The following is a 16,696-nucleotide window of genomic DNA, read 5'->3' on the forward strand; positions in this document are numbered from 1 at the left end:
CTATACATCTGTGTCTCTTTTGCTGTCTTGCATACAGGGTTATCATTACCATCTTTCTAAATTCCAAATATATGTGTTAGTATACTGTATTGGCAATGGCACCCCACTCCAGTACTCTTGCCTGGAAAATCCCATGGACGGAGGGGCCTGGTAGGCTGCAGTCCATGGGGTCGCTGAGCGTCGGACACGACTGAGCGACTTCCCTTTCACTTTTCACTTTCATGCGTTGGAGAAGGAAATGGCAACCCACTCCAGTGTTCTTGGCTGGAGAATCCCAGGGACGGGGGAGCCTGGTGGGCTGCCGTCTATGCAGTTGCACAGAGTAGGACACGACTGAAGCAACTTAGTAGCAGCAGCAGCAGCAGCAGCATACTGTATTGGTGTTTTTCTTTCTGGCTTACTTCACTTTGTATAATAGGCTCCAGTTTCATCCACCTCATTAGAACTGATTCAAATGTATTCTTTATAATGGCAGAGTAATACTCCATTGTGTATATGTACCACAGCTTTCTTATCCATTCATCTGCTGATGGACATCTAGGTTGCTTCCATATCCTGGCTATTTATTATAAACAGTGCTGCGATGAGCATCGGGGTATACATGTCTCTTTCAATTCTGGTTTCCTTAGTGTGTATGCCCAGCAGTGGGATTGCTGGGTCATATGGCAGTTCTATTTCCAGTTTTTTAAGGAATCTCCACACTGTTCTCCATAGTGGCTGTACTAGTTTGCATTCCCACCAACAGTGTAAGAGGGTTCCCTTTTTTCCACACCCTCTCCAGCATTTATTGCTTGTAAACTTTTGGATAGCAGCCATTCTGACTTGCATGAAATTGTACCTCATTGTGGTTTTGATTTGCATTTCTCTGGTAATGAGTGATGTTGAGCATCTTTTCATGTGTTTGTTAGCCATCTGTATGTCTTCTTTGGAGAAATGTCTGTTTAGGTCTTTGGCCCATTTTTTGATTGGGTCATTTATTTTTCTGGAATTGAGCTGCAGGAGTTGCTTGTATATTTTTGAGACTAATTCTTTGTCAATTGCTTCATTTGCTATCATTTTCTCCCATTCTGAAGGCTGTCTTTTCACCTTGCTTATAGTTTCCTTTGTTGTGCAGAAGCTTTTAATTTTAATTAGGTCCCATTTGTTTATTTTTGCTTTTATTTCCAATATTCTGGGAGGTGGGTAACAGAGGATCCTGCTGTGATTTATGTCGGAGAGTGTTTTGCCTATGTTCTCCTCTAGGAGTTTTATAGTTTCTGGTCTTACGTTTAGATCTTTAATCCATTTTGAGTTTATTTTTGTGTAGGGTGTTAGAAAGTGTTCTAGTTTCATTCTTTTACAAGTGGTTGACCAGTTTTCCCAGCACCACTTGTTAAAGAGATTGTCTTTTCTCCATTGTATATTCTTGCCTCCTTTGTCAAAGATAAGGTGTCCATAGGTGTGTGGATTTATCTCTGGGCTCTCTATTTTGTTCCATTGATCTATATTTCTGTCTTTGTGCCAGTACCATACTGTCTTGATGACTGTGGCTTTGTAGTAGAGCCTGAATTCAGGCAGGTTGATTCCTCCAGTTCCATTCTTCTTTCTCAAGATAGCTTTGGCTATTCGAGGTTTTTTGGATTTCCATACAAATTGTGAAATTATTTGTTCTAGCTCTGTGGTAGCTTGATAGGGATTGCATTGAATCTATAGATTGCTTTGGGTAGTATACTCATTTTCACTGTATTGATTGTTCTGATCCATTAACATGGTATATTTCTCCATCTATTAGTATCCGCTTTGATTTCTTTCACCAGTGTTTTATAGTTTTTTATATATTGGTCTTTTGTTTCTTTAGGTAGATATATTCCTAAGTATTTTATTATTTTCATTGCAATGGTGAATGGAATTGTTTCCTTAATTTTTCTATTTTCTCATTGTTAGTGTATAGGAATGCAAGGGATTTCTGTGTGTTGATTTTATATCCTGTAACTTTACTATATTCATTGGTTAGCTCTTGTAATTTTCTGGTGGAGTCTTTAGGGTTTTCTATGTAGAGGATCATGTCATCTGCAAACAGTGAGAGCTTTACTTCTTCTTTTCCAATTTGGATTCCTTTTATTTCTTTTTCTGCTCTGATTGCTGTGGCCAAAACTTCCAAAACTATGTTGAATAGTAGTGGTGAGAGTGGGCACCATTGTCTTGTTCCTGACTTTAGGGGAAATGCTTTCAATTTTTCACCATTGAGGATAATGTTTGCTGTGGGTTTGTCATATATAGCTTTTATTATGTTGAGGTATGTTCCTTCTATTCCTGCTTTCTGGAGGGTTTTTATCATAAATGGATGTTGAATTTTGTCAAAGGCTTTCTCTGCATCTATTGAGATAATCATATGGCTTTTATTTTTCAATTTGTTAATGGTGTATTACATTGATTCATTTGCAGATATTGAAGAATCCTTGCATCCCTGGGATAAAGCCCACTTGGTCGTGATGTATGATCTTTTTAATGTGTTGTTGGATTCTGATTGCTAGAATTTTGTTAAGGATTTTTGCATCTATGTTCATTAGTGATATTGGCCTGTAGTTTCCTTTTTTTGTGGCATCTTTGTCAGGTTTTGGTATTAGGGTGATGGTGGCCTCATAGAATGAGTTTGGAAGTTTACCTTCCTCTGCAATTTTCTGGAAGATTTTGAGTAGGATAGGTGTTAGCTCTTCTCTAAATTTTTGGTAGAATTCAGCTGTGAAGCCATCTGGTCCTGTGCTTTTGCTTGTTGGGAGATTTCTGATTACAGTTTCAATTTCTGTGCTTGTGATGGGTCTATTAAGATTTTCTATTTCTTCCTGGTTCAGTTTTGGAAAGTTGTACTTTTCTAAGAATTTGTCCATTTCTTCCAAGTTGTCCATTTTATTGGCATATAATTGCTGATAGTAGTCTCTTATGATCCTTGGTATTTCTGTGTTGTCTGTTGTGATCTCTCCATTTTCATTTCTAATTTTATTGATTTAATTTTTCTCCCTTTGTTTCTTGATGAGTCTGGCTAATAGTTTGTCAATTTTATTTATCCTTTCAAAGAACCAGCTTTTGGCTTTGTTGGTTTTTGCTATGGTCTCGTTTGTTTCTTTTGCATTTATTTCTGCCCTAATTTCTAAGATTTCTTTCCTTCTACTAACCCTGGGGTTCTTCATTTCTTCCTTTTCTACTTGCTTTAGGTGTAGAGTTAGGTTATTTATTTGACTTTTTTCTTGTTTCTTGAGTTACGCCTATATTGCTATGAACCTTCCCCTTAGCGCTGCTTTTACAGTGTCCCAGAGGATTTGGGTTGTTGTGTTTTCATTTTCATTCGTTTCTATGCATATTTTGATTTCTTTTTTGATTTCTTCTGTGATTTGTTGGTTATTCAGCAGCGTGTTGTTCAGCCTCCATATGTTGGAATTTTTAATAGTTTTTCTCCTGTAAGAGATCTAATCTGCTTTGTGGTCAGAAAAGATGCTTGGAATGATTTCTATTTTTTTGAATTTACCGAGGCTAGATTTATGGCCCAGGATGTGATCTATCCTGGAGAAGGTTCCGTTTGTGCTTGAGAAAAAGGTGAAATTCATTGTATTGGGGTGAAATGTCCTATAGATATCAGTTAGATCTAACTGGCCTATTGTATCATTTAAAGTTTGTGTTTCCTTGTTAATTTTCTGTTTAGTTGATCTATCCATAGGTGTGACTGGGGTATTTAAAGTCTCCCACTATTATTCTGTTATTGTTAATTTCCCCTTTCATACTTGTTAGCATTTGTCTTACATATTGTGGTACTCCTATGTTGGGTGCATATATATTTATAATTGTTATATCTTCTTCTTGGACTGATCCTTTGATCATTATGTAGTGTCCTTCTTTGTCTCTTTTCACAGCCTTTGTTTTAAAGTCTATTTTATCTGATATGAGTATTGCTACTCCTGCTTTCTTTTGGTCTCTATTTGCATGGAACATCTTTTTCCAGCCCTTCACTTTCAGTCTGTATGTGTCCCTTGTTTCAAGGTGGGTCTCTTGTAGACAACATATGTAGGGGTCTTGTTTTTGTATCCATTCAGCCAGTCTTTGTTGGTTGGGGCATTCAACCCATTTACATTTAAGGTAATTACTGATAAGTATGATCCCATTGCCATTTAATCTATTGTTTTGGGTTCGAGTTCATACACCCTTTTTGTGTTTCCTGTATAGAGAAGATCCTTTAGCATTTGTTGGAGAGCTGGTTTGGTAGTGCTAAATTCTCTCAGCTTTTGCTTGTCTGTAAAGCTTTTGATTTCTCCTTCATATTTGAATGAGATCCTTGCTGGGTACAGTAATCTGGGCTGTAGGTTATTTTCTTTCATCACTTTAATTATGTCCTGCCATTCCCTCCTGGCCTGAAGAGTTTCTATTGAAAGATCAGCTGTTATCCTTATGGGAATCCCCTTTCCCTTGCTGCTTTTAATATTTGTTCTTTGTGTTTGATCTTTGTTAATTTGATTAATATGTGTCGTGGGGTGTTTCGCCTTGGGTTTATCCTGTTTGGGACTCTCTGGGTTTCTTGGACTTGGGTGATTATTTCCTTCCCCATTTTGGGAAAGTTTTCAACTATTATCTCCTCAAGGTCTTTCTTTTTGTCTTCTTCTTCTGGGATTCCTATGATTCGAATGTTGGGGGGTTTAACATTGTCCCAGAGGTCTCTGAGATTGTCCTCATTTCTTTTAATTCGTTTTTCTTTTATCCTCTCTAATTCATTTATTTCTCCCATTCTATCTTCTACCTCACTAATCCTGTCTTCTGCCTCCATTATTCTACTATTTGTTCCCTCCAGAGTGTTTTTAATCTCACTTATTGCATTATTCATTATATATTGACTCTTTTTTATTTCTTCTAGGTCTTTGTTAAATCTTTCTTGCATCTTCTCAATCCTTGTCTCTAGGCTATTTATCTGTTATTCCATTTTGTTTTCAAGATTTTATATCATTTTCACTATCATTATCTGGAATTCTTTATCAGGTAGATTCCCTATCTCTTCCTCTTTGGTTTGGTTTGGTGGGCATTTATTCTGTTCCTTTACCTGCTGGGTATTCCTTCGTCTCTTCATCTTGTTTATATTGCTGTGTTTGGGGTGGCCTTTCTGTATTCTGGCACTTTGTGGAGTTCTCTTTATTGTGGAGTTTCCTTGCTGTGGGTGGGGTTGTATGGGTGGCTTGTCAAGGTTTCCTGTTTAAGGAAGCTTGGGTTGGTGTTCTGGTGGGTGAAGCTGGATTTCTTCTCTCTGGAGTGCAATTAAGTGTCCAGTAATGAGTTATGAGATGTCATTGGGTTTGGAGTGACTATGGGCAGCCTGTATATTGAAGCTCAGGGCTATGTCCTGTGTTGCTGGAGAATTTGCGTGGTATGCCTTGCTCTGCAACTTGTTGGGCCTTGGGTGGTGCTTGGTTTCAGTGTAGGTGTGGAGGCATTTCATGAGCTCCTATTGATTAATGTTACCTAGAGTCAGGAGTTCTCTTGTGTTCTCAGGATTTGGACTTAAGCCTCCTACTTCTGGTTTTCTGTCTTATTTTTACAGGAGCCTCAAGACTTCTCCATCTATACAACACCGTTGATAAAACATCTAGGTTAAAGATGAAAAGTTTCTCCACAGTGAGGGACACCCAGAGAGGTTCACAGAGTTACATGGAGACGAGAAGAGGGATGAGGGAGATAGAGGTGACCAGGATGAGATGAGATGGAATCAAAAGAGGAGAGAGCAAGCACTTCCTTATGTGAGCTCCACAGTCTGCACCACTCAGAGATGTTCATGGAATTATACAGAGAAGAGAAGAGGGAGGAAGGAGACAGAGGTGGCCAGGAGGATAAAGGGGTGAATCAAAAGCAGAGAGACAGATCCAGCCAGTAATCAGTTCCCTAAGTGTTCTCCACAGTCTGGAACACACAAAGAGATTCACAGAGTTGGGTAGAGAAGAGAAGGGGGAGGGAGGAGATAGAGGCGACCTGGTGGAGAAAAAGTAGAGTCCAAAGAGAGGAGAGAGCAGTCAAGCCAGTAATCTCGCTCCCAAGTAAAAATGGGTACTGAAGATCGGGTTCTTAAAGGTACAAAATTGATAACAAATACCAAAAAGCAAAGATTAAAAATCCAGAGTAGAGGTTGGATTTTCAAAAATTCAATATTAAAGAAAAAAAAAAGACAAAGTCACAAAATTATATAAAAATATATATATATATATGAAGTTTGCTTTAAAAAATAGGGTCTCTCTTTTTATTTTCCAAAGTAATAGTAGGTTATAAAAATGAAAATTAAAGGAGTAATAGAGGACTTAAAAATAAAAAAAATTAAAATTAAAGAATGATAGTAAAAATAGTAAAATTATATCTAGGACTTTCTCTGGTGGTGTTGTGGGGAGTGTGGGGTCAGTTCATTTTCGGATAGTTCCTTGATCCGGCTTATGTGTCTCAAGATCTATAGGCCCCTTCCTATGTAGTTGGTGCTAACTACAGGGTTTTAATCTATTGCACCTGTCAATTCCAAGGCGGTTCCTTCTGTTTTAGCTTCTTCTGTTTGCTGGTCTCTTCAGTGTCTAATTTCTGCCCTGATGCAAGGGGGCGGTGGTGGACACCTTTCTAGGCTCACTGGTTCAGTCGTGCTGTGGGGAGGGAGGTACACTGCAAACAGATAACATTGGCGTGTGCTCGCAGTATCTTGGCCACACTGGGTTTGTCCCCACTCATGGTGTGTGTTCTTTCCCTATCTACATTGCTTAGGCTCTAGGTTGCTCTGCCGGGAACTCTCTGAGGCTGGCCCTGGGTTGTATGCACTTCCCAGGTCTAAGCCGCTTAGGTTCAAGTACTCAGGTAGTCCTCAAAGGCGCAGACTCGGTTGGGCCTGCGTTTTGTGCCCTTCCCAGGTCTGAGCAGCTCGGGTGACCAGTTTGGTGAGTGCGGTTGCTGCCACTTATCGCCTCCCCTGTCCCTGCCACTCGGTTTTCTGGGTGTACAACCGGCGCACCTTCTCAGGTGGATGTTTACCATTCAGATTCCCAAGAAGTCTTGGTTAGCAATGAAGCCTGCTTGCAGTTTGGTAGATAATGCCTCTCTGGGGCCACGATTGCCCCCTTCCGGCTCTGGCTGCCCTCGCTTGCCTGTCTCTGGAGGGGGATGGGCCAGTCCGCAGCCGGCTAGCTCTGCTCAGCGGGAGCAGAGCTAGCCTTCATCTGTGAGCAGGCCTGAAGGTGTCTTAGGTTAGGGCTTTTCACGAGGTAGCTCTCCCACAGTCTGGTTTGCTATCTCAAGTCATTTCCCTCAGATTGCCCTCGGGCCATTCAGGCGGTCCTTACTCTAAGCAATGCATCCCGCGCCTCCCTGCCCAGGCCCCGCTTGCTAGTGGCAGGTGCAAGCGTCTGCACTGCTTCTCTGCTGGGGGAGTTACTGTTGGGCACGTAATCTGTGGCTTTTAATTATTTATTTATTTTTCCTCCTGGTTATGTTGCCCTCTGTGGTTCCAAAGCTCGTCACAGACTCGGCAGTTAGGGTGTTTCCTGGTGTTTGGAAACCTCTCATTTTTAAGACTCCGTTCATATGACGGAGCTCTGTCCCTACCTCTTTTGTCTCTCTTTTTATCTTTTATATTTTTCCTACCTCCTTTTGAAGACAATGGGCCGCTTTTCTGGGTGCCTGATGTCCTCTGCTGGCATTCAGAAGTTGTTTTGTGGAATTTATTCAGTGTTCAAATGTTCTTTTGATGAATTTGTTGGGGAGAAAGTGTTCTCCCCGTCCTATTCCTCTGCCATCTTAGGGAGATGTCAAAGTCTTGAACACTTCTGTTCTGCATATGTCTCCCATATCAGCACCAATGATTGAGTCCTAATTTTATTTGATCAAGACCTCTTGGGTATTGGAAATGTCTCCTCTATGTATCACTGCAAGCTTATATTAATACTGAGACTCAAGGTACTTTTGTTTTATGATTTTAATCTATAATATCCAAATCCTGACATATTTTCTCTGCACTAAATGAACTCAGACTTGCCCTGAATCTCAAGATATGACCCTAGCAATGAAAAAGGAGTCTTTATGAGAGACAAAAATACATTTTCATTCTGCTACCTGCACATCATATTCATTAGTTTGTTCCCAAGTCTAAGAAGAGGGTAGATGCTAACTTGATTTGTAAAGTTAATTAAAGTTGTTGGGACATGTCACATGACAACAGGGGATTCTGTGAATCTCAGTACCTACTCAGTACCTTTTGTTGGGCAACCACACATGATGCAGCTGAAATTTGAGTTTTCTCTTGCTCCTTTTCATTTCCTTAAGTGATTATGCAAGATTGTTAATGTCTTCAATGAAGTTTCATTTACACCACAGAATTAAATTAGCAGGCAATCATGTTCCTGTTAATTTCGCTTTGTAAATGGCATGATGACTAGGCCCGGGGCTGGTGATTTTCAATCTTTACAGTCTCAGAACATCTTTATTCCATGTTTCTTCCTTACATCTTTGTATGAGTGTCACATGAAGGTGAGGAGATGGCCAAGATGAAGGGAAGCTAAAGGGGGTCAGGAGTGGGCATTCCAGCACACAGGCGTCAGGGAAGAACAGCAGAGGATGTTTGGGAACTGTAAACAGTTGCATAATCATAAGGGATTTGATTTAGGTCATACCTGAATGGTCTAGTGGTTTTCCCTACTTTCTTCAATTTAAGTCTGAATTTGGCAATAAGGAGTTCATGATCCAAGCAACAGTCAGCTCCCAGTCTTGTTTTTGCTGACTGTATAGAGCTTCTCCATCTTTGGCTGCAAAGAATATAATCAATCTGATTTTGGAGTGCCTGATGAACTATGGACGGAGGTTCATGACATTGTACAGGAGACAGGGATCAAGACCATCCCCATGGAAAAGAAATACAAAAAAGCTAAATGGCTGTCTGGGGAGGCCTTACAAATAGGTGTGAAAAGAATAGAAGTGAAAAGCAAAGGAGAAAAGGAAAGATATAAGCATCTGAATGCAGAGTTCCAAAGAATAGCAAGGAGAGATAAGAAAGCCTTCCTCAGCGATCAGTGCAAAGAAATAGAGGAAAACAACAGAATGGGAAAGACTAGAGATCTCTTCAAGAAAATTAGAGATACAAAGGGAACATTTCATGCAAAGATGGGCTTGATAAAGGACAGAAATGGTATGGGCCTAACATAAGCAGAAGATATTAAGAAGAGGTGGCAAGAATACACAGAAGAACTGTACAAAAAAGATCTTCACAACCAAGATAATCATGATGGTGTGATCACTCACCTAGAGTCAGACATCCTGGAATGTGAAGTCAAATGGGTCTTAGAAAGCATCACTAGGAACAAAGCTAGTAGAGGTGATGGAATTCCAGTTGAGCTATTTCAAATTCTGAAAGATGATGCTGTGAAAATGCTGCACTCAATATGCCAGCAAATTTGGAAAACTCAGCAGTGGCCACAGGACTGGAAAAGGTCAGTTTTCATTCCAATCCCAAAGAAAGACAATGCCAAAGAATGCTCAAACTACTGCACAATTGCACTCATCTCACATGCTAGTAAAGTAATGCTCAAAATTCTCCAAGCCAGGCTTCAGCAATATGTGAACCGTGAACTTCCAGATATTCAAGCTGGTTTTAGAAAAGGCAGAGGAACCAGAGATCAAATTGCCAACATCTGCTGGATCATCAAAAAAGCAAGAGAGTTCCAGAAAAACATCTGCTTTATTGACTATGCCAAAGCCTTTGACTGTGTGGATCACAATAAACTGTGGAAAATTCTGTAAGAGTTGGGAATACCTGACCACCTGACCTGCCTCTTGAGAAACCTGTATGCAGGTCAGGAAGCAACAGTTAGAACTGGACATGGAACAACAGACTGGTTCAAAAGAGGAAAAGGAGCATGTCAAGGCTGTATATTGTCACCCTGCTTATTTAACTTATATGCAGAATACATCATGAGAAATGCTGGGCTGGAGGAAGCACAAGCTGGAATCAAGATTGCCAGGAGAAATATCAATAACCTCAGATATGCAGATGACAGCACCCTTATGGCAGAAAGTGAAGAGGAACTAAAAAGCCTCTTGATGAAAGTAAACGAGGAGAGTGAAAAAGTTGGCTTAAAGCTCAACATTCAGAAAACTAAGATCATGGCATCTGGTCCCATCACTTCATGGGAAACAGATGGGGAAACAGTGGAAACAGTGTCAGACTTTATTTTTCTGGGCTCCAAAATCACTGCAGATGGTGACTGCAGCCATGAAATTAAAAGACACTTACTCCTTGGAAGGAAAGTTATGACCAACCTAGATAGCATATTGAAAAGCAAAGACATTACTTTGCCCACGAAGGTCCATCTAGTCAAGGCTATGGTTTTTCCAGTGGTCATGTATGGATGTGAAAGTTGGACTGTGAAGAAAGCTGAGCGCCGAAGAATTGATGCTTTTGAACTGTGGTGTTGGAGAAGACTCTTGAGAATCCCTTGGACTGTAAGGAGATGCAACCAGTCCATTCTGAAGGAGATCAGTCCTGGGTGTTCATTGGAAGGACTGATGCTAAAGCTGAAACGCCAATACTTTGGCCAGCTCATGTGAAGAGCTGACTCATTGGAAAAGACTCATGCTGGGAGGGATTGGGGGCAGGAGGAGAAGGGGACAACAGAGGATGAGATGGCTGGATGGCATCACCAACTCGATGGACATGAGTTTGAGTAAACTCCAGGAGTTGGTGATGGACAGGGAGGCCCGGCGTGCTGCAATTCATGGGGTCGCAAAGAGTCGGACATGACTGAGCGACTAAACTGAAACAGTTGCATGGAAACAAGGTAGGAAATGGGAAGAGATATAGCCAGATAAGTTGTCAAGACCATGTGGGGAGAGGCAAGGCCACGTGGGGAGGGACAAGGATGTCATGTGGTACTGGGGAGTGGGGGCCTCCTCAGCAGGTACAGCGAGGCCCCCCAACCCAGGGGTGAGCCAGGAGTGGTGCTATTGGACTTGCATGCATGCCTTGGGTAGCTTTGTCAGGGGGAACTTTGTGAAGCACAATCCTGGAAAAAGGAAATCACATTGGGAGGAAGCATGGAGGCCCAGGAAAGAGATGATAAGTGTTGAAACTGTCACTCAGTCATGTCTGACTCTTTGTGACCCCATGGACTTTGGCCCACCAGGCTCCTCTGTCCATGGGATTCTCCAGGCAAGAATACTGAAGTGGGTTGCCATTTCCTTCTCCAGGGGGATCTTCCTGACCCAGGGATGGAACTCAGGTCTTCTGCATTGCAGGCAGATTATCTACCGACTGAGCCAGAAGGTAATAGAAAAGGGGAGGATGGGCTGAATCTGAGAGGTATATTAGGGGAGGCGCAGGGCTATGTGGCTGTCTGGTTGGGTTGATCTGGTTGGGGAGGGAAGGAATGAGCCCTCGTTATGGTGGAGACGGGGTGAGACAGGAGGGGGTTGTGAAGGGGCTTTGGCAGCTGTGAGAGACAACTCAGGAAGAGCAGCAGCAGTTTTGTCCTTCATTTCATCAGGATTTATTGAGGGCCTTCCTCAAGGTCAAGTGCTGGAAGATGGTGAATGGGGTGCAGGAGACATGGCGTTTGAGGTTCTGGTGTCATAGCCACAGACCAATGTGTGACAGTGAGAAGTGGAACTTTGAAGCTTGCAGCAGGGGTGGTCCAGAGATGACAGATCTGTAAGTCACCAGCTCATAGCTGGTGGTTGAAACAGAGAGTAAACTTACTTACCCAGGGAGCCCATGGCGGAAGAAGAACACAGAGCTTGGCAGAACTCTAGATGATATAAACATTAAAATGTTTATACAAGTACTTTTTTTTAGTAGGTACCCCATGCACATTATATATCCAAAGGGTTCAAAAGGCTGGAGAGAAGTGAGTTTTTCTTCAGCCTTGTCCCCTGGCTGTCCTGCTCCCGGCACTGTAACTGCCTTTATTGGTTTCTGGTGTATCATTTCAAAGATACTCTCTATAAATGCAAATGTTTGCAAGTATGTTTGTGGTGGTTGGGATCACTTCAAACAGTGCCATCTCGTGTTCAGTCTGGTTGAGTTGCAGTCTTTGAGGACCTACCTACATGCAGATGTCTAACAGTGAGAAATAGATCTTTGATGCTTGCAGGAGAGGTGTGGGCCTGAGAGAACAGTTCTGTAAGTCATCAGCCCCCAGGTGGGAGTTGAAACAGCAATAGTGAATTATCTGCTCCTGGAGTGTTCATTCCTTTCCAGAAATGCAACACAGAGGGAAAGAGAGGACTGAGCAGGGGAAAGAAAAACAGGGAGAGAACGGGTGTGTAACCTCAGGAGAAGAGAAGATGGGGCGGGACGTTATTGCTTTCAAGAAAATAAATTATTAGAGAAAAAAAAAAAAAAGAGAACACTTGAGGTTGTGTTTTGTTCCAAATAGCTAAGGGGGTGGAGAAAATGAAACTTTGTGATAAAATGGAAGCATAGGGCGTTTGGAGGACTCAGATGGACACCCCAGAGACACGCCTTCTCTATTTGTTTACTTTCCTTAAGACTTACACTCTGGGAAGTCTCCTGAAGCCTTAAGAACCGGAGGCATCTCAGTATGCCTGAACATATATGGGGTGTTTTTCCTTCTAAAAACGGTCTAGCAACATTTTCCTGCGGCCTCATGATGTACAAAGTAGCGCCCTGCAGCTCGGAGCGTCTCGGCTGTGGATTGCTGCCCTCTAGTGGCCAGCAAGGAACCTCCCACTCCGGCTCTGCCTGGCTTCACTGTGACTTCAGTGAGGAGAGGAAGTGGGGACTGGGGTTTGTGCTGAGTGTCTGAGTGACTGACTATGTGGAAGGCTCCTTGGGAACATTGGAGACTATCAGCCTCTCTACCCAATCCACCATTTACCCAGATAAGAAAATTTTCTTGGTCCAGAACACATTATGGAGGCAGCCATTAGGGCCAGACTTGAACTCATTGTTTCTATGATGTAAACAATGTTCTAAAGATAATGCTTTCTACTTTCTCTGATGAAAGAGATGGCAAGATGTGGTTGGAGCAGACCCTCGTGAATATGTCAGGAGGGAAATCAAATGGAAGTAGTGTAAGCCAAACAAGTTTGTAAGCTCTAAAAAAGTACGTGTATATATAGCATTATTTTAGGGGAAAATAGCAGTAATTACGTGGCCTCTGCAATAGATTCTTGGGCAAGATGTGCAACTTCTCCAAGCTTCAGCTGGCCCATCTGGGGATAACAATACATCCTGCATGTATGTGTGGCTGAGATCATATGAGTCGATGGTTGAAGCGCTTACTTTACCTTTCACTGTGTTTGACTGACACAGTATTAAAGATTTAATTAATTTAGCTATTATTTATAATGAGGCCCATGCGCCTCGTGCACAGTGAGGCCAAACAAAGTGAAATATCAGAGTCTGGAGCAGAGAAAGATTCGTTGTGGGCCATGCTTCTCAGGTAGCTCAGTGGTTAAGAATCCGCCTGCCAATTCAGGAGACACAAGTTCGATCCTTGGGTCAGGAAGATCTCATGCAGGAGGAAATGTCAACCTACTCCAATATTCTTGTCTGGGAAATCCCATGGACAGAGTACCCTGGCGGGCTACAGTTCATGGGGTCACAAAGAGTCTGACACGACTTACCAACTGAGCAGACATGCAAGGAGATAAGGTGGCTCATATCCGAAGAACCTCGCACTCCCAGAAGGGTTTCAAGGGAAGCACTTTTAAAAGCCAGTTGGGGGGGGGGGCGCCTGGGGAATCATGCACAATTCTCTGATAGTCTGATGAGGAAGCAACAGGGTGGTGTCACAGGGGTTAGCTTTCTCAGTCCTTAGGCTCCAGGAAGCCTGGGACTTTGCCCTCATGATCATCAAGTAATTAATATCTTCTATTTGGTGGGAGGTTTTTGCTTCTGCAAAGCAACTCAGAAAATGTGTATCAAATGCAATACTATTATCCAGGTACTTCAGAGAGGAGCTAAAGCAGAGTATGTTGGGGGGGGGGAGGCACCATAGGGTCCTGCTCGGTTACATTATTATTACTATTTTACTGTTTTACTGTGTTGATTATTCTTTAGGAGATACAGCCCCAGCTTCAGCTTTATGACAGACTAGGAGAACCCTTCCATAAATAGAAACTCTACTTCCCAGTTTATAAGGGTGTTTCAAGTCCATGTTGATCCCACTTAATTAAAGTAGCACTTAAAATTCCTCATAAAGCTCTCCTCAAAGAGATGGAAGGCTCGTTCTTCTAAGGGGAAAGGATGTACTTGAATGGCCACTTGATATGAAGAAACTGTAGAAGCGATTGAAGTGAACTTTGAAGGCCTTGATAAAATGGACCTCAAAGCCCTCACAGGCTGAAAATTTTGAATCACCTGACTCTCTGACCTGCTTGTGGCCTGGAAATTCATGAGCAGAGGCCAACAGCAGAAGGGACCAGAGACATGTCTCCGCACAAGCTTGTGGCTGACCCCGCCCCGCATTCTGGAGGGAAACTCCATTCTCTCCTCCTCAGTGGTGGGCACTCGGGTCCCTTTCAGTCACCCAGGGATGCTCCTGGAATGGCACACAGGCTGCCCATGACGGCACCCTCCCTCCCAGCGCCACGCGCGAAGAATGCTTTCCTAATGGAGGAGAGATGGGCATCAAGCTGAAGGAAATCAAAATAGTAAGACTCTGCAGGATGACTGAACAGAGACCTAAGGAAATGACTGACAATAAAAACTGGCAAGGATGATTTAGATACCAGTCTGATCTTTGCATGATATAGACATTATAACTTCTTGTGTCTTGGCAGAAAATAATGCAAACATCATCATCTAATTTGTCAGTTCCGTCTGACAGTCATAGCATTAATAGAATGCTGTGATTAGGGTACAGAGAGAGGAAACTATACAAGCTTGAATTGTGACATAGAATATACTTAATTCTTCTTTATGGAAGGATAGACAGACAAGTTGGTGAATTGACTGTACTACATAATGGGCTATGAATTCCTAAGAAGGATCCTTCACTATAAGTCAACAAACATTTCAATATAGACACTATTAAAGGAATTTCCCTGGTGGTGCAGTGGATATAAGAATCCGCCTGCCAGTGCAGGGGACAGGGGTTCAGTCCCTGGTCTGGGAAGATCCCACATGCTGGTGCAACTAAGCCCATGCACCACCACTACCAAGCCTGTGTGCTGCAACTGCTAAAGTCCGTGCACCTAAAGCCTGTGCTTCACAAGAGAAGCCACCACAATGCAACAAAGAGTAACCCCCTCTCGCTGCAACTAGAGAAAAGCCCATGCAAAGCAACAAAGACCCAATGCAGCCAAAGCTAAAATAAATAAAAAATTTTAAAAGCTATTAGTGTCTGGACTTATAGGGAAAAATCATAATATCAAAATAGCTCATGTTATTGAGCATTTACTGAGCACCAGATGCTGTGCAGAGTACTTTTCACACATTATCTCATTTTATTCTTGAGACATACAGCAAATTTTCACGTTTTACTGGGGTTCTTTAGAGAATTTCTTTCTTTCCCTTCATATGATTTACCACAATTCATCATTATATATTGTTTGGCTATTTGGTGTCCAAACATTATAATTGATGTCCGACATTATAATTGCAGTGTAAGTGGAATCTTTTCTTTTGAAATACGGCTGGGTCCATTTTTCTTGTTGGTGGTGTTGGGGAGGCAGCACTGGGCTTTGCCCCAAGTTTGACCCCTGCTCAGGGTAGCAGTAGTCTGTGTTTCGCTGTCCGCAGACTGAGGAGTATCTGCCCCTTCTGGTTCCTAAGTGCTGCCTTTGCATACTGACTGCAGTGTAACCCAGTGTTCTCTCCCTCCCCAACCTCTACCCTCACCTCAAGAAGAAAAGAAGAGCTTCCCCTTCAGCAGCCATTCCTCTAATACATTGAAATCCAAGAACATCCCTGAAGGAGCTCATCAACATGAACACTTAAAACCTGCAGAAGCACTGTCGGAAGTGGGAACACAAAGGAAGCTGCCATGTTGCCAGAGGAAGAGGATCTCCGTCAATGGATGACAGTTAACACTATGGATTTCTTCAGCCAGATCACAACTCAGCATTGAAACAAGCTGCAGATCCAAGATCTGAACATCACTAGGAAAATGATACTAGTTTTGACAGCAGTCATGTGTCCAGCTCCAAAATACATTGACCATTTGATGCCTTGAGTTTAGGATGAACTTTACTGTGATGCTTTTTCCTTCTAAGATTGGTGTCCCATTTCCCCAAAATCTTATATCTGTGGTAAAGACTCTTCTAAAGCATCTGTCCAGAGTTTGCTGCCCACCTTTCTTACCAGCACTTTGATTCTGTGATGTAGCTGCCAGAAAAGGCCTGTCATAGTGTGTCCTTTAAGTGCTTTATTTGTTCAAGATTTCAATTTGACTGATAGAGGAGAGTTGGCACCACTTCAGGAATTCATTGAGGAGTTTAGATTGAAAGACAAGTTTCTTTAACACAGTTATCCTCTTGCTTCATGTACCGTTTGACTTGTCTTATTGCTAATCTGCCATAGACTTGTGTTGGAGGTTGAATTGTGCACCGCCCCCTCCAATCATATGTTGCAGTCCTAACCCAGTACCTTATTTGGAAGTAGAGTCCTTGCAGATGTAATTAAGTTAAAGTGAGGTCATTAGTTTGGACTCTAAGCCAGTATGACTGGTGTCATATAAGGGGAAATTTGGATATAGAGACATGT

The 16,696-nt window shown here is 42.2% G+C and overlaps 1 pseudogene; it reads left to right on the plus strand.

Annotated features, from left to right (window-relative positions):
• The first annotated feature begins 13,344 nt into the window (after window positions 1-13,344).
• LOC138986499 (MOB kinase activator 1A pseudogene) lies at window positions 13,345-16,454 on the plus strand (annotated as a pseudogene).
• The last annotated feature ends 242 nt before the right edge of the window (window positions 16,455-16,696 follow it).

The sequence above is a fragment of the Bos mutus genome, chromosome X (genome assembly GCF_027580195.1).
Source record: "Bos mutus isolate GX-2022 chromosome X, NWIPB_WYAK_1.1, whole genome shotgun sequence".
NCBI lineage: Eukaryota > Metazoa > Chordata > Mammalia > Artiodactyla > Bovidae > Bos > Bos mutus.